This window comes from Oryzias melastigma, linkage group LG23 (assembly GCF_002922805.2).
Source record: "Oryzias melastigma strain HK-1 linkage group LG23, ASM292280v2, whole genome shotgun sequence".
Lineage (NCBI taxonomy): Eukaryota > Metazoa > Chordata > Actinopteri > Beloniformes > Adrianichthyidae > Oryzias > Oryzias melastigma.
The window spans coordinates 2,700,819-2,709,283 of NC_050534.1; the positions used below are offsets into that span (position 1 = coordinate 2,700,819).

Sequence of the window (8,465 nt, forward strand, 5' to 3'; positions counted from 1 at the left end):
AAAACGTGGGTTAGCCAAAACAGCTAGCATGTAGCTGAAAAAATAGCTAAACTTAGAAAAAAAGCCTAAAACCCTGAAAAAAGCTTAAATTACCCCAAACGGCCCGCAATTAGCCAAAACAATAGCTTAAATCCAAAATAACCTAAAAAGCTGAAAAAGCCTTAATTAGCCAAAATCGCTAGCATGTAGGAGAAATATTAGCTAGACTCTAAAATACCTGAAAAAAAGCCTAAATTAGCCAAAATAGCTAGCATATAGCTGAAATATTAGCTTAACTCCAAAATAACCTAAACAGCTGAAAAAGGCTTAATTAGCCAAAATGGCTAGCGTGTAAATATTAGCCTCACTCCAAAAACAGCCCAAAAAAACTTTAAAAAAAAGGCTAAATTAGCCAAAACAGCTAGCATGTAGCTGAAATATTAGCTTAACTCCAAAATAACCTAAAAAGCTGAAAAAGCCTTAATTAGCCAAAATGGCTAGCGTGTAAATATCAGCCTCACTCCAAAACAGCCCAAATTTTTTTTTAAAAAAAGCCTAAATTAGCCAAAACAGCTAGCTGAAATATTAGCTTGACTCCAAAGTAGCCTAAATGCTAAAATAGTCCAAAAGCTAACAGAAAACAAATCTTTAAAACTGTAAATTTTTAACATAATTAATGTCAACATAATTAACACAAAAGGCAGGAATATTATTCCAGAATAAATAAACTTAAACCCTAAATAACTCTCAATATTTTACCATCTGGAGGGCCGAATAGAACTATCCGGAGGGCCGATTCCGGCCCCCGGGCCTTGACTTTGACACGTGGTCTAAATGTACCCAATTATACCCTAGTCCATGCCCAGGAACAGTTCTCTGACCCATCTTTGAAGGTGGTCTCTGTTCGTTTCCAATTGGACTGATCTCTGATTGTCTCTGAATAGACTCGGTGCTCGAAGCGAAACAACTGGACCAAAACGGCCTTGGGATGATTATGGGATGTAAACTGAGTAGGAAGGAATCATCTCATTACCCACAGAAACACATTAGCCTTGTTTCCAGTGAGCCCTCCAGTACAGTGTGGTTCGGTCCAGTATATGAGCGTTTCCATTGTAATATAAACCCAATTAACAGTTCCAACCCACACCGCAGTGAGAACAAACCGCTCAGTGGAAGCGAGGCTTAACTGAGTGGAAACGCTCACCAGAATTAACAGGACCGGACCGTACTACTTACCAGACCGGACCGTACCAACAGCTCAGTGGAAATCTACGTCAAACACTTATCATGGCACCGTCTTAGCCGTCGTCTCCTCAGTAACCCTCTTGCAGCACGCCTCCACCAAAGTATCAGTACAAACTGTTGAACCTGATGTTGATACAGATGTTCAACATTGGTCAGAGAAAATAAATAAGTGAACTATCCTGAAAAGGATTGCAAAGTGCAGGTCTCCCATTATTCTTTCTCTGGGTGCTTTGCACTTGAATTCCTGGCCAATGACTGAAGAGATCTTTAGTCACATGGTTTTGTTTACAAGATTTGGTTAAAAAAAATGTCTGGTTGACAGCAGTCTGAATACAGACCAAACAGACGGTTCAGGACTCAATCCGGACCGATGGACTTGTCCAGTCTGAATACAGACCAAACACAAGGTTCTGGACTCAATCCGGACCGATGGACTTGTCCAGTCTGAATACAGACCAAACACAAGGTTCTGGACTCAATCCGGACCGATGGACTTGTCCAGTCAGAATACACCCTTAGTCTGTACTTAAAGTGAGGAAATATACTTGAAGTTTACTTTTTTAAATACTATCTATATTATAAACTTAAAATGTTCCAATTCAGTCTGAAGAACTATTCAGGTAGAATACTTCCTACACTACACGTACATAGTTCTAGGGTGTATTCAGACTAACACGACAGTTGTTGCTTTACATTTGTCCACGGCACGTGACTACCAAGTGGCGGTTTTGATTCAGTTGTTTGGGTCTCTGAGCGGATCGTCTTCAGACTGAAGAATCTCTCGAAGTTCTGACCGGCCGGAAATAAACTGAGACCACCTCGAAAGATGGATCAGAGAGTGGTTCCTGGTCCGGGTATTCAGACTGAAACTTTGTTCTGGATTATCGGGGAAACAAACTCTGGTTCACTTTAAGCGGACCAAATGTGTCCAATCTGAACACTCCCTAATGCTAAAGTATACTTAATGAAAATGTAAATGTTTATTTTATTGCTAAGTAGAAGGCTACATGACGCTCCGATCGGACCACAGTTTGGACTTTAGTGAGACGGGAGAAGGAGATGTTCATGGTTGTCCTTCAGTTTGGCCTCAACATTTCTGAAAAATATTTGGATTTGTTTCACTTCTCTGTATCGCACAGTGGCCACCCAGTAATCGGAAGGTTCAAATCTGCAGTGCAGTCCGGTCATACCAAAGACTTCAACGTGGGACTCAGCGTTTTGGAGTCAGATTGAGGGCTAAACCGCCGAGGATCAGTCAAATGTAGAGAAGAGAGGTCAATAAAAACACTGAAATGGTTTAAACTGATGTTCAGCTTCACCAGCAGTCAACTTATCCTCCATATTTATTAGAAACCAAAACAACCAAAGGTGACACCAACACGTTAACGAACACTGTTGGAAAAAGATCGGATTTGTGACTGAAAACCCGCTGGGTCGGCTACAAACTCCCTGCTCCATTCTGATGCATCCACCTGCAGACAAGTAGATCCATGAACGTCCCTGAGCAAATATAAAAACGTATTTTTTAAAACTTGATGCACAGATGAATCAGAATGTTTAACTTATGTCAAATTATTTAAAGATAATTATTGACCTTGTTTCAAAAGAGTTTGGTGTTTTTCCCTAATTCTTTGAATCAAGTTCTGACGTGGTACAATCATGAGCTTTTAAAGAGGTTTATTACATATGTTTGTCTTTATGTGCTCGGTGGGTAAAGTTGTGTTTTGTTTGAAGGGATTAAAGCTGATTAAATGACAACATGGCGTCGTTGTTTCCATCACATAAACTGACAAAGGAGAATGAGATGTTGATCTTTGGGGGGCATAAAGTAAAGATGGGAGGCAGTTGGTGGGGTATTGTTTCATTTTTTGTATGTACCGGTATAAATTTTAATATATACGTATTTTATTATATTTACTATATGTATATTTTATATACATACTTGTATATAGTTTATGGCTAGTTTGAAGATAGTTTGACAGTACTTTGTGACCAAATTTGAGACTTCTTTGAGGCCAATATGAGAATAGTTTAAAACTACTCTGAAGTTAGCGCAGTGCTAGGAACAGCTAAGATGCTGCAGGACCCTCAAGCTCCCAGGCCTCTGGTAGAGGACCAGAACTAAGAGGAGAAACCACCTGAGGAAGGTGAGAGGTGCGTTTGTTTTTAAATATACATAGATATGTATCTCTCTCTCTCTCTATATATATATATATATTTATATATAAATATATATTTGCTATTCACATGTTTAAATTGCTTTTGCTTTCACACACCCCTCTGCATTTATCCGGACTTGGGACCGGCACAGGAGGACGCTGGAATGCGCCCCCTTGTGGTTGCATTACACACACACATTCATTCTTTTTTTTTTTTTCATTCACTCATTCTTCACTCATTCTTTTTTAGGGGAAACCTGAGCTCCAGGAGAAAACCCTCAAACATTCATTCATTCATGACAAACATTAAACAGAAAAAGGTTTTTTTTTTTTTTAACAAAACACAACACAAAGACAAGACATTTTTTAAGGGTGAACCTGAGCACCAGGAGAAAACCCATTTCTGAGTAAGACTTTAGTTTCTTACTCGATGTTTTTATACTGGCGTCTGCCTGCTGGAGTGAGAGCCTTTTTGAATCTCCTCCACAGGGAAATCTTTAGTCCACCAGTGTTTTCTGATGATTCATCGTCTTCATCATCTGATGTGTCTTCATCATCTGATGTGTCTTCATCATCATCAGAAATTCCTTCTTCGTCATCGGAGGTTTCGTCTTCGATATCCCACATTTCCAGGTATAAGTCCATGAACCTATCCTGTTCTTGGTCAATTGAAGTGTCCTCCTCATCCGGGTCGGTAGATGTTTGATCCGGTATGACCACAGGAGTGTCAGCCTTGTATTTGCGCCCTCTTGCTGGAGTCAGAGCCTTTTTGAATTTTCTCCACAGGGAGATTTTTGGTTTCTCCACATTGGATGGCTCTTTCAAGTCCTTGGCCACTGACTCTTCTTCTTGGGGATCTTGTTCAGAAACCATCTCTGGTTCTGGTTCTGGGAGTGAAACTTCTACTTTGGGGTCAGTTTCCTCCAAAAAGGTCCATGGCAGTCCCAGAGCACTTTGGTCTGTTTTCCTCTCAGGTTTCGCGTTGAGGACAGCTCTTCGTTTGGCCAAACGAGTCCTGACAAGGACTGGTCTACAGATCCTTCGTCTTTTGGTGGGAGGAGATTCTGTTGTGTCCATCTCCAGAGGTCTCTTGCGCTTCCTGGGAGGTTCTGCAGCCACTTGTGGTTCAGAAACCATCTCTGGTTCTGAAGCTTTGACTTGGACTGCTGCCTCCTCAGCGACATTTTCAGTGGACTCTGGGACATTTTCTGCAGGAAACGACTCCACCACTGGTGAGTCTGTTTCCTCAGTTTTTACTTGATCCAGTTCTATATGATCTAGAATCTCCTGGTCCACCAGAGGTGGGCTGACTGGTCCACACTCAGTTTCCGGTTCCTCCAGGTCAGGGCTTTTCTTTGCCTTCTTGTTTTTGCGCTTCCTGCGCTTTTTGGAAGGTTCTTCAGCCACTTGTGGTTCAGCCAAAATTGTTGGCTCTGAAACTTGGACTTGGTCTGCTGCCTCCTCGACGACATTTTCCGTGGGCTCTGGGACATTTTCTTGAGGAAATGACTCCACCACTGGTGAGTCAGTTTCCTCAGTTTTCACCTGATCCAGATCTTTGTTATCTAGAGTCTCCTGATCCTCCAGAGGTGGGCTGACTGGTCCACAGTTGGTTTCTGGTTCCTCCAGGTCTGGGGTTGTCTTTGTTTTCTTGTTTTTGCGCTTCCTGCGCTTTTTGGAAGGTTCTGGAGCTGCTTGCTGTTCAGAACCCAACTCTGGTTCTGAGGCTTTTGTCTCCACAGATTCTTCTTCTGGGACATCCTCAGATTTTTCTGGTTTTGGTTCAGCCAAACCCTCTGCTTGGTCAGCAGACTCCACAGGTTGGACAGAGGTTTTCAGAGATGAGACCTGCTCAGAAAGCTCCTCCACCTGAGTCTGAAGTCTGCCCTCCAGTTTGCTCTTCAATCTCAGTCTTGTGCTGAGATCCTGTCTGAGGCTGGCTTGTTCCTCCAGATCCTCCTGGACTTTCTTTGCTTTGGCCTTTACCAGCTGTTTGCATCGCTGGAGCTCCTGTTCACGTCTCTGTCGGAGTTGCTGTTCTTCTGCCACTTTTAGTTGCATGTCTTGCAGCAACTCCCAGTGCAACATGCAGTTCTCCTCAGTGGCAATCCTCCTCTGTTTGAGTTGGGTTAAAAGCTCATTTCTCTGGAAGAGCTTTTGCAGGAGAAAGTCACGCTCTTCTTTCAGAGCGGACAGATTCTTTTTGACGGGAGAAGTTGTTGGTTTCTCCTCATCAGAAGGTTTGTGAGCTTTGGGAAGCTCTGAAGGTTTGGCTTCAGAAGCAACCATTTTAGCAGATTTGCTGGTTCTTGTCATGTTTCTCTTGAGGGTCCTCGTGGGTCTCGGTTTGTCTTGGTTTGTCTCGGTGGGTGTTTACCAACGAAAGGTGTCTAAGTGAAAATTTCAGTCCAGTTCAAGAACTTTCCGATGCAAAAACAATGATGTCAAATGAGATCATCTCCCAAGATACGATTTAATATGACATAGAAATGATGACGTCAAATGACGCCGAGAGGAGGGGCATCTTGGCAAACAGCCAGGAACGTACCATTACGTGAAAAAGGGGGGGGGTCGCGCAGTGGTACAGTCCAGGTAAACACGCGAGGAGTCTGTTTTCAGAGCACGCGCGTGGGTAAACAGCAGTTTCTGGAAGCATTTCCGGTTAATTTGGCGACACAAACGCCGAGCGGCGACTTTGTGAAATGAGAAACAAACTTGGAGAAAGATTTAGGAACCGTCCATCCATCCATGCGGCAGCAGGAGAGAAGACATGCTGGCTGCAGCGACACGGAACTCCTGAAAACTGCAGGTAGACCACGTCCTTCCGCGACACTAACTAGTTCCTTCTAAAACACTATTCGCCTGTTTTTTTTAATTATTTTATTTTATTTTTTTTTTGAAGAAAGTAAATAAATAAATAATCAACTAATCTCGTTTTTTAAGGTTTCTTGTCCATTCTAAAGAAAAGTGGAGAGAGAAGCATTTAGCTTCATGCAGTTGTTCTGAATAAAACACATTTTTATGCAAAATAACACAAATGAAACGTTTAAGAGCAACTTAAAGAGCACGTTTGAGGATTTATTTTTGTAATTGTTTTAAATTAGGATCAGACTAAAAAAGCCAGGAAAAGACTGTAGATGTGACGTAGGACCTACAACAACAAGCCGCGAGCTCCTCGTCTGAGCTAGCATCTGGCTCCAAACTGTACAGCTGGATAGCCACCATATTGCTAGCATTTTGGTTGCACCACTAATGTTAGCTTGAGGTTGTGAGGGGCTGTGAGCTACCAGGAGAGAGTGTAAACAAAGGGATGATGGGAAATGAGTGCTGGCTTACTCCATAAAACACGACTCAGAGGTGGATTTCTGATGAACTTCTGCTCTTTTGCAGAAATCATGTCCTAGTCCTAGTTTAAAAAAAACAAAACATTTTAACCCTCAAAATGTGTAACTGGAGTCTTCTGCCTATTTTAAAAACAAAAGTGTCAGAGAATACGGAATCCGAAAACGGCCTGCCTTACTTTTCTTTTTTTTTTTGTTTTCTCGTGATAACGAGATGATCATTAATGAAGAAGGAAGCGTCCCGCATTCCTTTTCCTGCACTGAGATGCAGAGACTTCCTCTGTTTACGTCTATTTATTTTGTGTTTAACAAGAAAAACAGCAGAAGAACACTCCACAAAAGTTGTATTTAGTCCATTTTCTTTTATTATTGTATTAGTTGGTCTACACCCCTCAAACTCCTTCAATCCTTCTCATCCTCCAGACCTCCTCCCTTTATTTCCCCCAAACCTCCGAACAGGTTGATTGACTGATGACAGCGCCAATGAGAATCTGCGCGTGATGTGTTCAATGAACTCCGGACATTAGCAGACCAAAACAGCCACTCGGCCCAGAGAATGTCCTGTAAATGAATGTTTTTGCCCCTATATTCACAGAAAACGTGACTTTTTAACACAGTTTCCTCATGCTCTGTGCTCGGCGTACATCATCAAAGTTCATCTGAATACTTTGTTATATCTCCTTTGTTAGCAATGATAACATTCAAACATTTTCTGAAAGTCTCTTCACGAGGTTTTCACAAACTGTTGCCGTTATTTTGGTCCATTCCTCCATGCAGATCTCCTCTAGAGCCGTGATGTCTTAGGGCTCTCACTGGGAAACATAGACTTAGAAACGTGCACAGTGACGCATTTCGTTTAGGCCAGGGGTCTCAAACTCAATTCAGCCGAGGGCCGCTGGAGGGAGAGTCTGGGTGAGGCTGGGCCGCATCAGGATTTCCACAAGAAAATCGCTGATAAAACATTCCAGTGTTCTCAAATATCTTTATTTCTAACACAAAATAATGAATTAAATAAATACACATATTAAAAAAATGAATAATAAAAACAAATACATCAGTAATAAATTAAAATAATAATAATGACCATACAGCAGATACATATTACTGAAGAAACCACATACTGACTGACTAGAGGAAACTCATTATTTTGATTCAGTTTCAAATGTCAGTATTAACAGCTCCTCCTCCAGAGTTAGAGAAAAGTCCCGGTACCAAGAAAATCTTTGAAGGATTTCATTTTTTTTTGGTAGATTTTTGTAGAACTCCTCACAGTAAATAAATCTGATCTATGTGTCTTCCATTCATTGGAGGTGTGGGGCGCGTGCCGGCTGCATCAGTGCACATTCGGGGGCTGCTTTCCATGGGGTTCTATTCAAACGCGCGTAGCAGAACATCGGACTTCTACTGGCGTTTACATGGACTGGAATGCGCGCCGACACAGTCGGTGTGTGAACATTAAAATTCACAGACGCGTGCGCAGGTGCGAGCCAAGCTCAGGATCACATGTCTGACAGGCGGGAGCAGCGGATCGCCGCACGGGGCGGGCTACAGGTTTGAGGCTCGGAGCTTGTGGAGTTCTGATTCAATAGGAACAGTCAGCACGTCAAAAAACGTATTCCTCAACATCATATCTGTGTTCATTTTAAGAAAGACTTCCACAGACGGAGCTGGTAGCCCCTTCGACACGCGGCGCAGCGACAGAAACACATTTTTTGACGAGCCGCGAGCAGCAAATTCCCCG

At 42.3% G+C, this 8,465-nt stretch overlaps 1 protein-coding gene across 1 annotated transcript in view; it reads left to right on the top strand.

Annotated features, from left to right (window-relative positions):
* The first annotated feature begins 6,054 nt into the window (after positions 1 to 6,054).
* The window catches only part of cog5 (component of oligomeric golgi complex 5), a 41,816-nt gene continuing 39,405 nt past the window's right edge, over positions 6,055 to 8,465 (top strand). Inside the window, exon 1 of the mRNA XM_024285740.2 lies at positions 6,055 to 6,192. The gene's annotated coding sequence lies outside the window, so the exon portion shown is untranslated. The remainder of the gene's footprint in view (positions 6,193 to 8,465) is intronic.